We start from the raw sequence: 18,339 nt of genomic DNA, 5'->3' as shown, positions 1-18,339 counted from the left end.
GGGGGAGGGGGGACATCGATGGGTGCCTGGAGAGATCGGTGGAGGGGGACATCGATGGGTGTCCGGAGAGATCGGGGGAGGGGGACATCGATGGGGTTCCTGAGTGATCGGGGGAGGGGGGACATCGATGGGGGTCTGGAGGGATCGGGGGAGGGGGGTCATCAATGCGGGTCCGGAGTGATCAGGGGAGGGGGGACATCGATGGGAGTCTGGAGAAATCGGGGGAGGGGGACATTGATGGGGGTCTGGAGAGATCGGGGGGGTCATCGCTGGGGGTCCTTAGATATCGGGGAAGGGGGGAAATCGATGGGGGTCTGGAGAGATCAGGAGAGGGCGGACATCGATGGGGACCACAGAGATCAGGGGAGGGGGGATATCGATGGGGGTCCGGAGGTATCGGGGGAGGGGGGACATCGATGGGGGTTTGGATAGATCAGGGGAGGGGGACATAAATGGGGGTCCGGAGAGATCAGGGGAGGGGCAATTCGATGGGGGTCCGGAGAGATCTGGGGAGGGGGGACATCGATGGGGGTCCTTAGAGATCGGGGGAGGGGGACATCGATGGGGGTCCTTAGAGATCGGGGAGGGGGACATTGATGGGGGTCCAGAGAGATATTGGAGGGGGACATCGAAGGGGGTGTGGAGAGATCGGGGGAAGGGGACATCGATGGGGGTCTGGAGAGATCGTGGGAGGTGGGACATCAATGGGAGTCCGGAGTGATCGGGGGGGGGACATCGATGGGGGTCTGGAGAGATCGGGGGAGGGGGGATATCGACGGGGTTCCGGAGAGATCAGGGGAGGGAGGACATAAATGGGGGTCCAGAGAGATCGGGGGAGGGGTACAACGATGGGATCCGGAGAGATCGGGGGAGGGGGGTACATCGATGGGGGTCCAGAGAGTTCGGGGGAGCGGGACATCGATGGGGGTCTGCAGAGATCGGGGGAGGGGGATATCGATGGGGGTCCGGAGAGATCGGGGGAGGGGGGACAACGATGGGGGTCTGGAGAGATCGAGGGAGGGGGGACATCGATGGGAGTCCAGAGAGATCGGGGGAGGGGGGACATTGCTGGGGATCCTGACAGATCGGGGGAGGGGGACATCGATGGGGGTCTGGAGAGATCGGGGTAGGGGGGACATCAATGGGGGTCCGGAGAGATCGGGGGAGGGGGACATAGCTGGGGGTCTGGAGAGATCGGGGGAGGGGGACATCGAAGGGAGTGCGGAGAGATCGGGGGGGTGATTGATGGGGGTCTGGAGTGATCGGGGGAGGGGGGACATCGATGGGGGTCCGGAGAGATCGGGGGAGGGTGGACATCGATGGGGGTACAGAGAGATCGGTGGAGGGGGGTCATTGAAGGGGGTCCAGAGAGATCGGGGGAGGGGGGACATCGATGGGGGTCCTGAGAGATCGGGGGAGGGGTAACATCGATGGGGGTCCTGAGAGATCGGGGGAGGGTAGACATTGATGGGGGTCCGGAGAGATCGGGTGAAAAGGGAAAACTATGGGTGTCCAGAGAGACCGGGGGTGGGGGGACATCGGCAGGGGTCCGGAGAGATCGGGGGAGGGGGGTCATCGATGTGGGTCTGGAGTGATGGGGGGAGGGGGGATATCGATGGGGGTCTGGAGAGATCGGGGGAGGGGGGATATCGATGGAGGTCCGGAGAGATCGGGGGAGGGGGGACGTCGATGGGAGCCTGGAGAGATTGGGGGAGGGGAGACATCAATGGTGGTCTGGAGAGATCGGTGGAGGGAGGACATCGATGGGGGTCTGGAGAGAACGGGGGAGGGGGACATTGATAGGGGTCCAGAGAGATCGGGGGAGGGGGACATCAATGGAGGTCCTGAGAGATCGGGGGAGGGGGGACATTGATGGGGGTCAGGAGAGATCGGGGAGGGGGTACATCATTGGGGGTCCGGAGAGATCGGGGGAGGGGGTACATCGATGGGGGTCCGGAGAGATCGTGGTAGGGGGTATATCAATGGGGGTTCTGAGAGATCGGAGGAGGGGGGATATCGATGGGGGTCCGGAGAGATCGGGGGAGGGGGGACATCGATGGGGATCCGGAGAGATCAGGGGAGGGGGGACATCGAGGTGTGTCCGGAGCGGTCGGGGGAGGGGGGTACATCGATGGTGGTCCAGAGAGATCGGGGGAGGGGGGTCATCGATGGTGGTCCGGAGAGATCGGGGAGGGAGGGGGGACATCGATGGAGGTCCGGAGAGATCGGGGCAGGGGGGGACATCGATGGGGGTCCGGAGAGATCGGGGGAGGGGGGACATCGATGGTGGTCCGGAGAGGTCGGGGGAGGGGGGACATCGATGGGGGTCTGGAGAGATCGGGGGAGTGGGGACATCGATGGTGGTCTGGAGAGATCGGGTGAGGGGGGACATCGATGGGGGTCCGGAGAGATCGGGAGAGGAGGTCATCGATGGGGGTCTGGAGAGATCGAGGGAGGGGGACATCGATGGGGGTCTGGAGAGATCGGGGGAGGGGGACATCAATGGGAGTCCAGAGAGATCGGGGGAGGGGGTACATCGATGGGGTCTGGAGAGATCGGGGGAGGGGGGACATCGATGGGTGCCTGTAGAGATCGGTGGAGGGGGACATCGATGGGTGTCCGGAGAGATCGGGGGAGGGGGACATCGATGGGGGTCTGGAGAGATCGGGGGGGGTCATCGATGGGGGTCCGGAGAGATTGGGGAAGGGGGACATCGATGGGGGTCTTTAGAGATCGGGGAAGGGGGGAAATCGATGGGGGTCTGGAGAGATCAGGAGAGGGCGGACATCGATGGAACCAGAGAGATCAGGGGAGGGGGGATATCGATGGGGGTCCGGAGGGATCGGGGGAGGGGGGACATCGATGGGGGGCCGGAGAGATCGGGGGAGGGGGACATCAATGGGGGTCCGGATAGATCAGGGGAGGGGGACATCAATGGGGGTCCGGAGAGATCAGGGGAGGGGCACATCGATGGGGGTCCGGAGAGATCTGGGGAGGGGGGACATCGAGGGGGGTCCTTAGAGATCGGGGGAGGGGGACATCGATGGGGGTCCTTAGAGATCGGGGAGGGGGACATTGATGGGGGTCCAGAGAGATATTGGAGGGGGACATCGAAGGGGGTCTGGAGAGATCGGGGGAGGGGGGAAATCAATGGGGGTCCAGAGTGATCGGGGGGGGGACATCGATGGGGGTCTGGAGAGATCGGGGGAGGGGGGGATATCGACGGGGTTCCGGAGAGATCAGGGGAGGGAGGACATAAATGGGGGTCCAGAGAGATCAGGGGAGGGGTACAACGATGGGATCCGGAGAGATCGGGGGAGGGGGTACATCGATGGGGGTCCAGAGAGTTCGGGGGAGCGGGACATCGATGGGGGTCTGCAGAGATCGGGGGAGGGGGACATCGATGGGGGTCCGGAGAGATCGGGGGAGGGGGGACAACGATGGGGGTCTGGAGAGATCGAGGGAGGGGGGACATCGATGGGATTCCAGAGAGATCGGGGGAGGGGGGACATTGCTGGGGATCCTGACAGATCGGGGGAGGGGGACATTGATGGGGGTCTGGAGAGATCGGGGGGGGACATCGATGGGAGTGCGGAGAGATCGGGGGGGGGACATCGATGGGGGTCTGGAGAGATCGGGAGGGGGACATCAATGGGGGTCCGGAGAGATCGGGGGGGGGACATCAATGGGAGTGCGGAGAGATCGGGGGGGGGACATCGATGGGGGTCTGGAGAGATCGGGGGAGGGGGGACATCGATGGGGGTCCGGAGAGATCGGGGGACGGGGGACATCGATGGGGGTCCGGAGAGATCGGGGGAGGGGGGACATCAATGGGGGTCCGGAGTGATCGGGGGAGGGGGGACATCGATGGGGGTCCGGAGAGATCGGGGGAGGGGGTCATCAATGGGGGTCCGGAGAGATCGGGGGAGGGGGACATCGATGGGGTTCCGGAGAGATCGGGGGAGTGGGGACATCGATGGGGGTCCGGGGAGATCGGGTGAGGGGGGACATCGATGGGAGTCTGGAGAGATCGGGGGAGGGGGGACATCGATGGGGGTCTGGAGAAATCGGGGGGGGGGACATCGATGGGGGTCCGGAGAGATCGGGTGAGGGGGGACATCGATGGGAGTCCGGAGAGATCGGGGGAGGGGGGACATCGATGGGGGTCCGGAGAGATCGGGGGAGGGGGTCATCAATGGGGGTCCGGAGTGATCGGGGGAGGGGGGACATCGATGGGGGTCCGGAGAGATCGGGGGAGTGGGGACATCGATGGGGGTCCGGAGAGATCGGGTGAGGGGGGACATCGATGGGAGTCCGGAGAGATCGGGGGAGGGGGGACATCGATGGGGGTCTGGAGAAATCGGGGGGGGGGACATCGATGGGGGTCTGGAGAGATCGGGGGAGGGGGTACATCGATGGGAGTGCGGAGAGTTCGGGGGGGACATCGATGGGGGTCTGGAGAGATCGGGGGAGGGGGGACATCAATGCGGGTCCAGAGAGATCGAGGGAGGGGGGACATCGATGGGGGTCCGGAGAGATCGGGGGAGGGGGGACATCGATGGGGGTCCGGAGAGATCGGGGGAGGGGGACATCTATTGGGGTCCGGAGAGATCGGGGAGGGGGCACATCGATGGTGGTCCGCAGAGATCGGGGGAGGGGGACATCGATGGGGGTCCATAGAGATCGGGGGAGGGGGACATCGATGGTCCAGAGAGATAGGGGGAGGGGGACATCGAAGGGGGTCCGGAGAGATCGGGGGACGGGGACATCGATGGGGCTCCGGAGAGATCGGGGGAAGGATGACATCGATGGGGGTCTGGATAGATCTGGGGAGGGGGGACATTGATGGGGGTCCGGAGAGATCGGGTGAGGGGGGACATCGATGGGGTTCCAGAGATTCGGAGGAGGGGGGACATCGATGGGGGACCGGAGAGATCAGTGGAGGGGGGACATCGATGGGGGTCCCGAGAGTTCGGGGGAGGGGGGACATCGATGGGGGTCCAGGGAGGTAGAGGGAGGGGCACATCAATGGAGGTCCGGAGAGAACGGGGGAGGGGGGTCATCGATGGGGGTCCGGAGAGATCGGGGGGAGTGGGGGCATCGATGGGGGTCCAGAGAGATCGGGGAGGGGGGGACATCGATGGGGGTCAGGAGAGATCGGGGGATTTGGACATCGATGGGGGTCCAGAGAGATCGGGGGAGGGGGGACATCGATGGGGGTCTGGAGAGATCGGGGGAGGGTGGACATCGATGGGGGTCTGGAGAGATCGGGGGAGGGGGGACATCGATGGGCGTCCAGAGAGATCGGGAGAGGGTGGACATCGATGGGAGTCTGGAGAGATCGGGGGAGGGGGGACATCGATGGGGGTCTGGGGAGATCGGGGGAGGGGGACATCGATGGGGGTCCGGAGAGATCAGGGGAGGGGCACATCGATGGGGGTCCGGAGAGATCTGGGGAGGGGGGACATCGATGGGGGTCCTTAGAGATCGGGGGAGGGGGACATCGATGGGGGTCCTTAGAGATCGGGGAGGGGGGACATTGATGGGGGTCCAGAGAGATATTGGAGGGGGACATCGAAGGGGGTGTGGAGAGATCGGGGGAGGGGGACATCGATGGGGGTCTGGAGAGATCGGGGGAGGGGGGACATCAATGGGGGTCCGGAGTGATCGGGGGGGGCGTCATCGATGGGGGTCTGGAGAGATCGGGGGAGGGGGGATATCGACGGGGTTCCGGAGAGATCAGGGGAGGGAGGACATAAATGGGGGTCCAGAGAGATCGGGGGAGGAGTACAACGATGGGATCCGGAGAGATAGGGGGAGGGGGTACATCGATGGGGGTCCAGAGAGTTCGGGGGAGCGGGACATCGATGGGGGTCTGCAGAGATCGGGGGAGGGGGGACAACGATGGGGGTCTGGAGAGATCGAGGGAGGGGGGACATCGATGGGAGTCCAGAGAGATCGGGGGAGGGGGGACATTGCTGGGGATCCTGACAGATCGGGGGAGGTTGACATCGATGGGGGTCTGGAGAGATCAGGGTAGGGGGGACATCAATGGGGGTCCGGAGAGATCGGCGGAGGGGGACATTGCTGGGGGTCTGGAGAGATCGGGGGAGGGGGACATCGAAGGGAGTGCGGAGAGATCGGGGCGGTGATTCATGGGGGTCTGGAGAGATCGGGGGAGGGGGGACATCGATGGGGGTCCGGAGAGATCGGGGGAGGTGGGACATCGATGGGGGTCCGGAGAGATCAGGGGAGGGGGACCTCAATGGTGGTCCGGAGAGATCGGGGGAGGGGGGGACATCGATGGGGGTCCGGAGAGATCGGGGGAGGGGGTCATCCATGGGGGTCTGGAGAGATCGAGGGAGGGGGGACATCGATGGGAGTCCAGAGAGATCGGGGGAGGGGGGACATTGCTGGGGATCCTGACAGATCGGGGGAGGGGGACATCGATGGGGGTCTGGAGAGGTCGGGGTAGGGGGGACATCAATGGGGGTCTGGAGAGATCGGGGGAGGGGGACATCGAAGGGAGTGCGGAGAGATCGGGGGGGTGATTGATGGGGGTCTGGAGAGATCGGGGGAGGGGGGACATCGATGGGGGTCCGGAGAGATCGGGGGAGGTGGGACATCGATGGGGGTCCGGAGAGATCAGGGGAGGGGGACCTCAATGGGGGTCCGGAGAGATCAGGGGAGGGGGACATCAATGGGGGTCCGGAGAGATCGGGGGGGGGGACATCGATGGGAGTGCAGAGAGATCGGGGGGGGGACATCGATGGGGGTCTGGAGAGATCGGGGGAGGGGGGATATCGACGGGGTTCCGGAGAGATCAGGGGAGGGAGGACATAAATGGGGGTCCAGAGAGATCGGGGGAGGGGTACAACGATGGGATCCGGAGAGATAGGGGGAGGGGGTACATCGATGGGGGTCCAGAGAGTTCGGGGGAGCGGGACATCGATGGGGGTCTGCAGAGATCGGGGGAGGGGGACATCGATGGGGGTCCGGAGAGATCGGGGGAGGGGGGGACAACGATGGGGGTCTGGAGAGATCGAGGGAGGGGGGACATCGATGGGAGTCCAGAGAGATCGGGGGAGGGGGGACATCAATGGGGGTCCGGAGAGATCGGGGGAGGGGGGACATCGATGGGGGTCCGGAGAGATCGGGGGAGGGGGTCATCCATGGGGGTCCGGAGAGATCGGGGAAGGGGGACATCGATGGGGTTCCGGAGAGATCGGGGGAGGGGGGACATCGATGGGGGTCCGGAGAGATCGGGGGAGGGGGGACATTGATGGGAGTCTGGAGAGATCGGCGGAGGGGGGACATCGATGGGGGTCTGGAGAGATCGGGGGAGGGGGGACATCGATGGGGGTCCAGAGAGATCGGGGGATGGGGAACATTCATGGGGGTCTGGAGAGATCGGGGGAGGGGGACATCGATGGGGGTCCTTAGAGATCGGGGAGGGGGACATTGATGGGTGTCCAGAGAGATATTGGAGGGGGACATCGAAGGGGGTGTGGAGAGATCGGGGGAGGGGGACATCGATGGGGGTCTGGAGAGATCGGGGGAGGGGGGACATCAATGGGGGTCCGGAGTGATCGGGGGGGGACATCGATGGGGGTCTGGAGAGATTGGGGGAGGGGGGATATCGACGGGGTTACGGAGAGATCAGGGGAGGGAGGACATAAATGGGGGTCCAGAGAGATCGGGGGAGGTGTACAACGATGGGATCCGGAGAGATAGGGGGAGGGGGTACATCGATGGGGGTCCAGAGAGTTCGGGGGAGCGGGACATCGATGGGGGTCTGCAGAGATCGGGGGAGGGGGACATCGATGGGGGTCCGGAGAGATCGGGGGAGGGGGGACAATGATGGGGGTCTGGAGAGATCGAGGGAGGGGGGACATCGATGGGAGTCCAGAGAGATCGGGGGAGGGGGGACATTGCTGGGGATCCTGACAGATCGGGGGAGGGGGACATCGATGGGGGTCTGGAGAGATCGGGGTAGGGGGGACATCAATGGGGGTCTGGAGAGATCGGGGGAGGGGGACATCGAAGGGAGTGCGGAGAGATCGGGGGGGTGATTGATGGGGGTCTGGAGAGATCGGGGGAGGGGGGACATCGATGGGGGTCCGGAGAGATCGGGGGAGGTGGGACATCGATGGGGGTCCGGAGAGATCAGGGGAGGGGGACCTCAATGGGGGTCCGGAGAGATCAGGGGAGGGGGACATCAATGGGGGTCCGGAGAGATCGGGGGGGGGGGACATCGATGGGAGTGCAGAGAGATCGGGGGGGGGACATCGATGGGGGTCTGGAGAGATCGGGGGAGGGGGGGACATCGATGGGGGTCCGGAGAGATTGGGGGAGGGGGGACATCGATGGGGGTCCGGAGAGATCGGGGGAGGGGGGGACATCGATGGTGGTCCGGAGTGATCGGGGGAGGGGGGACATCGATGGGGGTCCGGAGAGATCGGGGGAGGGTGTCATCAATGGGGGTCCGGAGAGATCGGGGGAGGGGGACATCGATGGGGATCCGGAGAGATCGGGGGAGGGGGGACATCGATGGGGGTCCGGAGAGATCGGGGGAGGGGGGGACATCGATGGGAGTCTGGAGAGATGGGGGGAGGGGGGACATCTATGGGGGTCTGGAGAGATCGGGGGGAGGGGGGACATCGATGGGGGTCCAGAGAGATCGGGGGATGGGGGACATTCATGGGGGTCCGGAGAGATCGGGGGAGGGGGGACATCGATGGGGGTCCAGAGAGATAGGGGGAGGGTGGACATCGATGGGGGTACAGAGAGATCGGGGGAGGGGGGACATTGAAGGGGGTCCAGAGAGATAGGGGGAGGGGGGACATCGATGGGGCTCCTGAGAGATCGGGGGAGGGGTAACATCGATGGGGGTCCCGAGAGATCGGGGGAGGGTAGACATCGATGGGGGTCCGGAGAGATCGGGTGAAAAGGGAAAACTATGGGTGTCCAGAGAGACCGGGGGTGGGGTGACATCGACGGGGGTCCGGAGAGATCGGGGGAGGGGGGACATCGATGTGGGTCTGGAGAGATGGGGGGAGGGGGGATATCGATGGGGGTCCGGAGAGATCGGGGGAGGGGGGGATATCGATGGAGGTCCGGAGAGATCGGGGGAGGGGGGACATCGATGGGGGTCCGGAGAGATCGGGGGAGGGGGACATCTATTGGGGTCCGGAGAGATCGGGGGAGGGGGCACATCGATGGTGGTCCGCAGAGATCGGGGGAGGGGGACATCGATGGGGGTCCATAGAGATCGGGGGAGGGGGACATCGATGGGGGTCCAGAGAGATAGGGGGAGGGGGACATCGAAGGGGGTCCGGAGAGATCGGGGGATGGGGACATCGATGGGGCTCCGGAGAGATCGGGGGAAGGATGACATCGATGGGGGTCCGGATAGATCTGGGGAGGGGGGTCATTGATGGGGGTCCGGAGAGATCGGGTGAGGGGGGGGACATCGATGGGGTTCCAGAGATTCGGAGGAGGGGGCACATCGATGGGGGACCGGAGAGATCAGTGGAGGGGGGGACATCGATGGGGGTCCCGAGAGTTCGGGGGAGGGGGACATCGATGGGGGTCCAGGGAGGTCGAGGGAGGGGGACATCAATGGAGGTCCGGAGAGATCGGGCGAGGGGGGACATCGATGGGGGTCCGGAGAGATCGGGGGAGGGGGGGGACATCGATGGGGGATCCAGAGAGATCGGTGGAGGGGGTCATCGCTGGGGGTCCGGAGAGATCGGGTGGGGGGGACATCGATGGGGGTCCGGAGAGATCGGGGGAGTGGGGGGCATCGATGGGGGTCCAGAGAGATCGGGGAGGGGGGACATCGATGGGGGTCAGGAGAGATCGGGGGATTTGGACATCGATGGGGGTCCAGAGAGATCGGGGGAGGGGGGACATCGATGGGGGTCTGGAGAGAGCGGGGGAGGGAGGACATCGATGGGGGTCTGGAGAGATCGGGGGAGGGGGGACATCGATGGGGGTCCAGAGAGATCGGGAGAGGGTGGAAGAGGGTGGACATCGATGGGAGTCTGGAGAGATCGGGGGAGGGGGGACATCGATGGGGGTCTAGGGAGATCGGGGGAGGGGGACATCGATGGGGGTCCGGAGAGATCAGGGGAGGGGCACATCGATGGGGGTCCGGAGAGATCTGGGGAGGGGGGACATCGATGGGGGTCCTTAGAGATCGGGGGAGGGGGACATCGATGGGGGTCCTTAGAGATCGGGGAGGGGGACATTGATGGGGGTCCAGAGAGATATTGGAGGGGGACATCGAAGGGGGTGTGGAGAGATCGGGGGAGGGGGACATCGATGGGGGTCTGGAGAGATCGGGGGAGGGGGGACATCAATGGGGGTCCGGAGTGATCGGGGGGGGGGACATCGAAGGGGTTCTGGAGAGATCGGGGGAGGGGGGATATCGACGGGGTTCCGGAGAGATCAGGGGAGGGAGGACATAAATGGGGGTCCAGAGAGATCGGGGGAGGGGTACAACGATGGGATCCGGAGAGATAGGGGGAGGGGGTACATCGATGGAGGTCCAGAGAGTTCGGGGGAGCGGGACATCGATGGGGGTCTGCAGAGATCGGGGGAGGGGGACATCGATGGGGGTCCGGTTAGATCGGGGGAGGGGGGACAACGATGGGGGTCTGGAGAGATCGAGGGAGGGGGGACATCGATGGGAGTCCAGAGAGATCGGGGGAGGGGGGACATTGCTGGGGATCCTGACAGATCGGGGGAGGGGGACATCGATGGGGGTCTGGAGAGATCGGGGTAGGGGGGACATCAATGGGGGTCCGGAGAGATCGGGGGAGGGGGACATTGCTGGGGGTCTGGAGAGATCGGGGGAGGGGGACATCGAAGGGAGTGCGGAGAGATCGGGGGGGTGATTGATGGGGGTCTGGAGAGATCGGGGGAGGGGGGACATCGATGGGGGTCCGGAGAGATCGGGGGAGGTGGGACATCGATGGGGGTCCGGAGAGATCAGGGGAGGGGGACCTCAATGGTGGTCCGGAGAGATCAGGGGAGGGGGACATCAATGGGGGCCCGGAGAGATCGGGGGGGGGACATCGATGGGAGTGCGGAGAGATCGGGGGGGGGACATCGATGGGGGTCTGGAGAGATCGGGGGAGGGGGGACATCGATGGGGGTCCGGAGAGATCGGGGGAGGGGGACATCGATGGTGGTCCGCAGAGATCGGGGGAGGGGGGACATCGATGGGGGTCCGGAGAGATCGGGGGAGGGGGGACATCGATGGGGGTCCGGAGGGATCGGGGGAGGGGGTCATCAATGGGGGTCCGGAGAGATCAGGGGAGGGGGACATCGATGGGGGTCCGGAGAGATCGGGGGAGGGGGGACATCGATGGGGGTCCGGAGAGATCGGGGGAGGGGGGACATTGATGGGAGTCTGGAGAGATCGGCGGAGGGGGGACATCGATGGGGGTCTGCAGAGATCGGGGGAGGGGGACATCGATGGGGGTCCGGAGAGATCGGGGGAGGGGGGACAACGATGGGGGTCTGGAGAGATCGAGGGAGGGGGGACATCGATGGGAGTCCAGAGAGATCGGGGGAGGGGGGACATTGCTGGGGATCCTGACAGATCGGGGGAGGGGGACATCGATGGGGGTCTGGAGAGATCGGGGTAGGGGGGACATCAATGGGGGTCCGGAGAGATCGGGGGAGGGGGACATTGCTGGGGGTCTGGAGAGATCGGGGGAGGGGGACATCGAAGGGAGTGCGGAGAGATCGGGGGGGTGATGGATGGGGGTCTGGAGAGATCGGGGGAGGGGGGACATCGATGGGGGTCCGGAGAGATCGGGGGAGGTGGGACATCGATGGGGGTCCGGAGAGATCAGGGGAGGGGGACCTCAATGGTGGTCCGGAGAGATCAGGGGAGGGGGACATCAATGGGGGCCCGGAGAGATCGGGGGGGGACATCGATGGGAGTGCGGAGAGATCGGGGGGGGACATCGATGGGGGTCTGGAGAGATCGGGGGAGGGGGGACATCGATGGGGGTCCGGAGAGATCGGGGGAGGGGGACATCGATGGTGGTCCGCAGAGATCGGGGGAGGGGGGACATCGATGGGGGTCCGGAGAGATCGGGGGAGGGGGGACATCGATGGGGGTCCGGAGAGATCGGGGGAGGGGGTCATCAATGGGGGTCCGGAGAGATCAGGGGAGGGGGACATCGATGGGGGTCCGGAGAGATCGGGGGAGGGGGGACATCGATGGGGGTCCGGAGAGATCGGGGGAGGGGGGACATTGATGGGAGTCTGGAGAGATCGGCGGAGGGGGGACATCGATGGGGGTCTGGAGAGATCGGGGGAGGGGGGACATCGATGGGGGTCCAGAGAGATCGGGGGATGGGGGACATTCATGGGGGTCCGGAGAGATCGGGGAGGGGGTCATTGATGGGGGTCCAGAGAGATATTGGAGGGGGACATCGAAGGGTGTGTGGAGAGATCGGGGGAGGGGGACATCGATGGGGGTCTGGAGAGATCGGGGGAGGGGGGACATCAATGGGGGTCCGGAGTGATCGGGGGGGGGGGACATCGATGGGGGTCTGGAGAGATCGGGGGAGGGGGGATATCGACGGGGTTCCGGAGAGATCAGGGGAGGGAGGACATAAATGGGGGTCCAGAGAGATCGGGGGAGGGGTACAACGATGGGATCCGGAGAGATAGGGGGAGGGGGTACATCGATGGGTGTCCAGAGAGTTCGGGGGAGCGGGACATCGATGGGGGTCTGCAGAGATCGGGGGAGGGGGACATCGATGGGGGTCCGGAGAGATCGGGGGAGGGGGGACAACGATGGGGGTCTGGGGAGATCGGGGGAGGGGGACATCGATGGGGGTCCGGAGAGATCAGGGGAGGGGCACATCGATGGGGGTCCGGAGAGATCTGGGGAGGGGGGCCATCGATGGGGGTCCTTAGAGATCGGGGGAGGGGTCATCGATGGGGGTCCTTAGAGATCGGGGAGGGGGACATTGATGGGGGTCCAGAGAGATATTGGAGGGGGACATCGAAGGGGGTGTGGAGAGATCGGGGGAGGGGGACATCGATGGGGGTCTGGAGAGATCGGGGAGGGCGGACATCAATGGGGGTCCGGAGTGATCGGGGGGGGGACATCGATGGGTGTCTGGAGAGATCGGGGGAGGGGGGATATCGACGGGGTTCCGGAGAGATCAGGGGAGGGAGGACATAAATGGGGGTCCAGAGAGATCGGGGGAGGGGGACATCGATGGGAGTCCAGAGAGATCGGGGGAGGGGGGACATTGCTGGGGATCCTGACAGATCGGGGGAGGGGGACATCGATGGGGGTGTGGAGAGATCGGGGTAGGGGGGACATCAATGGGGGTCCGGAGAGATCGGGGGAGGGGGTCATCAATGGGGGTCCGGAGAGATCGGGGGAGGGGGGCATCGATGGGGGTCCGGAGAGATCGGGGGAGGGGGGACATCGATGGGGGTGCGGAGAGATCGGGGGAGGGGGGTCATTGATGGGAGTCTGGAGAGATCGGCGGAGGGGGGACATCGATGGGGGTCTGGAGAGATCGGGGGAGGGGGGACATCGATGGGGGTCCAGAGAGATCGGGGGATGGGGGACATTCATGGGGGTCCGGAGAGATCGGGGGAGGGGGACATCGATGGGGGTCCGGAGAGATCGGGGGAGGGGGACATTGCTGGGGGTCTGGAGAGATCGGGGGAGGGGGACATCGAAGGGAGTGCGGAGAGATCGGGGGGGTGATGGATGGGGGTCTGGAGAGATCGGGGGAGGGGGGACATCGATGGGGGTCCGGAGAGATCGGGGGAGGTGGGACATCGATGGGGGTCCGGAGAGATCAGGGGAGGGGGACCTCAATGGTGGTCCGGAGAGATCAGGGGAGGGGGACATCAATGGGGGCCCGGAGAGATCGGGGGGGGACATCGATGGGAGTGCGGAGAGATCGGGGGGGGACATCGATGGGGGTCTGGAGAGATCGGGGGAGGGGGGACATCGATGGGGGTCCGGAGAGATCGGGGGAGGGGGACATCGATGGTGGTCCGCAGAGATCGGGGGAGGGGGGACATCGATGGGGGTCCGGAGAGATCGGGGGAGGGGGGACATCGATGGGGGTCCGGAGAGATCGGGGGAGGGGGTCATCAATGGGGGTCCGGAGAGATCAGGGGAGGGGGACATCGATGGGGGTCCGGAGAGATCGGGGGAGGGGGGACATCGATGGGGGTCCGGAGAGATCGGGGGAGGGGGGACATTGATGGGAGTCTGGAGAGATCGGCGGAGGGGGGACATCGATGGGGGTCTGGAGAGATCGGGGGAGGGGGGACATCGATGGGGGTCCAGAGAGATCGGGGGATGGGGGACATTCATGGGGGTCCGGAGAGATCGGGGGAGGGGGACATCGATGGGGGTCCTTAGAGATCGGGGAGGGGGTCATTGATGGGGGTCCAGAGAGATATTGGAGGGGGACATCGAAGGGTGTGTGGAGAGATCGGGGGAGGGGGACATCGATGGGGGTCTGGAGAGATCGGGGGAGGGGGGACATCAATGGGGGTCCGGAGTGATCGGGGGGGGGGGACATCGATGGGGGTCTGGAGGGATCGGGGGAGGGGGGATATCGACGGGGTTCCGGAGAGATCAGGGGAGGGAGGACATAAATGGGGGTCCAGAGAGATCGGGGGAGGGGTACAACGATGGGATCCGGAGAGATAGGGGGAGGGGGTACATCGATGGGTGTCCAGAGAGTTCGGGGGAGCGGGACATCGATGGGGGTCTGCAGAGATCGGGGGAGGGGGACATCGATGGGGGTCCGGAGAGATCAGGGGAGGGGCACATCGATGGGGGTCCGGAGAGATCTGGGGAGGGGGGCCATCGATGGGGGTCCTTAGAGATCGGGGGAGGGGTCATCGATGGGGGTCCTTAGAGATCGGGGAGGGGGACATTGATGGGGGTCCAGAGAGATATTGGAGGGGGACATCGAAGGGGGTGTGGAGAGATCGGGGGAGGGGGACATCGATGGGGGTCTGGAGAGATCGGGGAGGGCGGACATCAATGGGGGTCCGGAGTGATCGGGGGGGGGACATCGATGGGTGTCTGGAGAGATCGGGGGAGGGGGGATATCGACGGGGTTCCGGAGAGATCAGGGGAGGGAGGACATAAATGGGGGTCCAGAGAGATCGGGGGAGGGGGACATCGATGGGAGTCCAGAGAGATCGGGGGAGGGGGGACATTGCTGGGGATCCTGACAGATCGGGGGAGGGGGACATCGATGGGGGTGTGGAGAGATCGGGGTAGGGGGGACATCAATGGGGGTCCGGAGAGATCGGGGGAGGGGGTCATCAATGGGGGTCCGGAGAGATCGGGGGAGGGGGGCATCGATGGGGGTCCGGAGAGATCGGGGGAGGGGGGACATCGATGGGGGTGCGGAGAGATCGGGGGAGGGGGGTCATTGATGGGAGTCTGGAGAGATCGGCGGAGGGGGGACATCGATGGGGGTCTGGAGAGATCGGGGGAGGGGGGACATCGATGGGGGTCCAGAGAGATCGGGGGATGGGGGACATTCATGGGGGTCCGGAGAGATCGGGGGAGGGGGACATCGATGGGGGTCCTTAGAGATCGGGGAATGGACATTGATGGGTGTCCAGAGAGATATTGGAGGGGGACATCGAAGGGTGTGTGGAGAGATCGGGGGAGGGGGACATCGATGGGGGTCTGGAGAGATCGGGGGAGGGGGGACATCAATGGGTGTCCGGAGTGATCGGGGGGGGGACATCGATGGGGGTCTGGAGAGATCGGGGGAGGGGGGATATCGACGGGGTTCCGGAGAGATCAGGGGAGGGAGGACATAAATGGGGGTCCAGAGAGATCGGGGGAGGGGTACAACGATGGGATCCGGAGAGATCGGGGGAGGGGGTACATCGATGGGGGTCCAGAGAGTTCGGGGGAGCGGGACATCGATGGGGGTCTGCAGAGATCGGGGGAGGGGGACATCGATGGGGGTCCGGAGAGATCGGGGGAGGGGGGACAACGATGGGGGTCTGGGGAGATCGGGGGAGGGGGACATCGATGGGGGTCCGGAGAGATCAGGGGAGGGGCACATCGATGGGGGTCCGGAGAGATCTGGGGAGGGGGGACATCGATGGGGGTCCGGAGAGATCGGGGGAGGGGGGACATCGATGGGGGTCCTTAGAGATCGGGGAGGGGAACATTGATGGGGATCCAGAGAGATATTGGAGGGGGACATCGAAGGGGGTGTGGAGAGATCGGGGGAGGGGGACATCGATGGGGGTCTGGAGAGATCGGGGAAGGGGGGACATCAATGGGGGTCCGGAGTGATCGGGGGGGGACATCGATGGGGGTCTGGAGAGATCGGGGGAGGGGGGATATCGACGGGGTTCCGGAGAGATCAGGGGAGGGAGGACATAAATGGGGGTCCAGAGAGATCGGGGGAGGGGTACAATGATGGGATCCGGAGAGATAGGGGGAGGGGGTACATCGATGGGGGTCCAGAGAGTTCGGGGGAGCGGGACATCGATGGGGGTCTGCAGAGTTCGGGGGAGGGGGACATCGATGGGGGTCCGGAGAGATCGGGGGAGGGGGGACAACGATGGGGGTCTGGAGAGATCGAGGGAGGGGGGACATCGATGGGAGTCCAGAGAGATCGGGGGAGGGGGGACATTGCTGGGGATCCTGACAGATCGGGGGAGGGGGACATCGATGGGGGTCTGGAGAGATCGGGGTAGGGGGGACATCAATGGGGGTCCAGAGAGATCGGGGGATGGGGGACATTCATGGGGGTCCGGAGAGTTCGGGGGAGGGGACATCGATGGGGGTCCTTAGAGATCGGGGAGGGGGACATTGATGGGTGTCCAGAGAGATATTGGAGGGGGACATCGAAGGGTGTGTGGAGAGATCGGGGGAGGGGGACATCGATGGGGGTCTGGAGAGATCGGGGGAGGGGGGACATCAATGGGGGTCCGGAGTGATCGGGGGGGGGACATCGATGGGGGTCTGGAGAGATCGGGGGAGGGGGGATATCGACGGGGTTCCGGAGAGATCAGGGGAGGGAGGACATAAATGGGGGTCCAGAGAGATCGGGGGAGGGGTACAACGATGGGATCCGGAGAGATAGGGGGAGGGGGTACATCGATGGGGGTCCAGAGAGTTCGGGGGAGCGGGACATCGATGGGGGTCTGCAGAGATCGGGGGAGGGGGACATCGATGGGGGTCCGGAGAGATCGGGGGAGGGGGGACAACGATGGGGGTCTGGGGAGATCGGGGGAGGGGGACATCGATGGGGGTCCGGAGAGATCAGGGGAGGGGCACATCGATGGGGGTCCGTAGAGATCTGGGGAGGGGGGACATCGATGGGGGTCCTTAGAGATCGGGGGAGGGGGACATCGATGGGGGTCCTTAGAGATCGGGGAGGGGGACATTGATGGGGGTCCAGAGAGATATTGGAGGGGGACGTCGAAGGGGGTGTGGAGAGATCGGGGGAGGGGGACATCGATGGGGGTCTGGAGAGATCGGGGGAGGGGGGACATCAATGGGGGTCCGGAGTGATCGGGGGGGGGACATCGATGGGGGTCTGGAGAGATCGGGGGAGGGGGGATATCGACGGGGTTCCGGAGAGATCAGGGGAGGGAGGACATAAATGGGGGTCCAGAGAGATCGGGGGAGGGGTACAACGATGGGATCCGGAGAGATAGGGGGAGGGGGTACATCGATGGGGGTCCAGAGAGTTCGGATGAGCGGGACATCGATGGGGGTCTGCAGAGATCGAGGGAGGGGGACATCGATGGGGGTCCGGAGAGATCGGGGGAGGGGGGACAACGAAGGGGGTCTGGAGAGATCGAGGGAGGGGGGACATCGATGGGAGTCCAGAGAGATCGGGGGAGGGGGGACATTGCTGGGGATCCTGACAGATCGGGGGAGGGGGACATCGATGGGGGTCTGGAGAGATCGGGGTAGGGGGGACATCAATGGGGGTCCGGAGAGATCGGGGGAGGGGGACATTGCTGGGGGTCTGGAGAGATCGGGGGAGGGGGACATCGAAGGGAGTGCGGAGAGATCAGGGGAGGGGGACCTCAATGGGGGTCCGGAGAGATCAGGGGAGGGGGACATCAATGGGGGCCCGGAGAGATCGGGGGGGGGACATCGATGGGAGTGCGGAGAGATCGGGGGGGGGACATCGATGGGGGTCTGGAGAGATCGGGGGAGGGGGGACATCGATGGGGGTCCGGAGTGATCGGGTGAGGGGACATTGATGGGGGTCCGGAGAGATCGGGGGAGGGGGGGACATCGATGGGGGTCCGGAGAGATCGGGGGAGGGG

This window comes from Somniosus microcephalus, chromosome 3 (assembly GCF_052327205.1).
Source record: "Somniosus microcephalus isolate GS21.2 chromosome 3, FLI_Smic_1.0, whole genome shotgun sequence".
Taxonomy (NCBI): Eukaryota; Metazoa; Chordata; class Chondrichthyes; order Squaliformes; family Somniosidae; genus Somniosus; species Somniosus microcephalus.
This window is presented reverse-complemented; position numbering follows the sequence as displayed.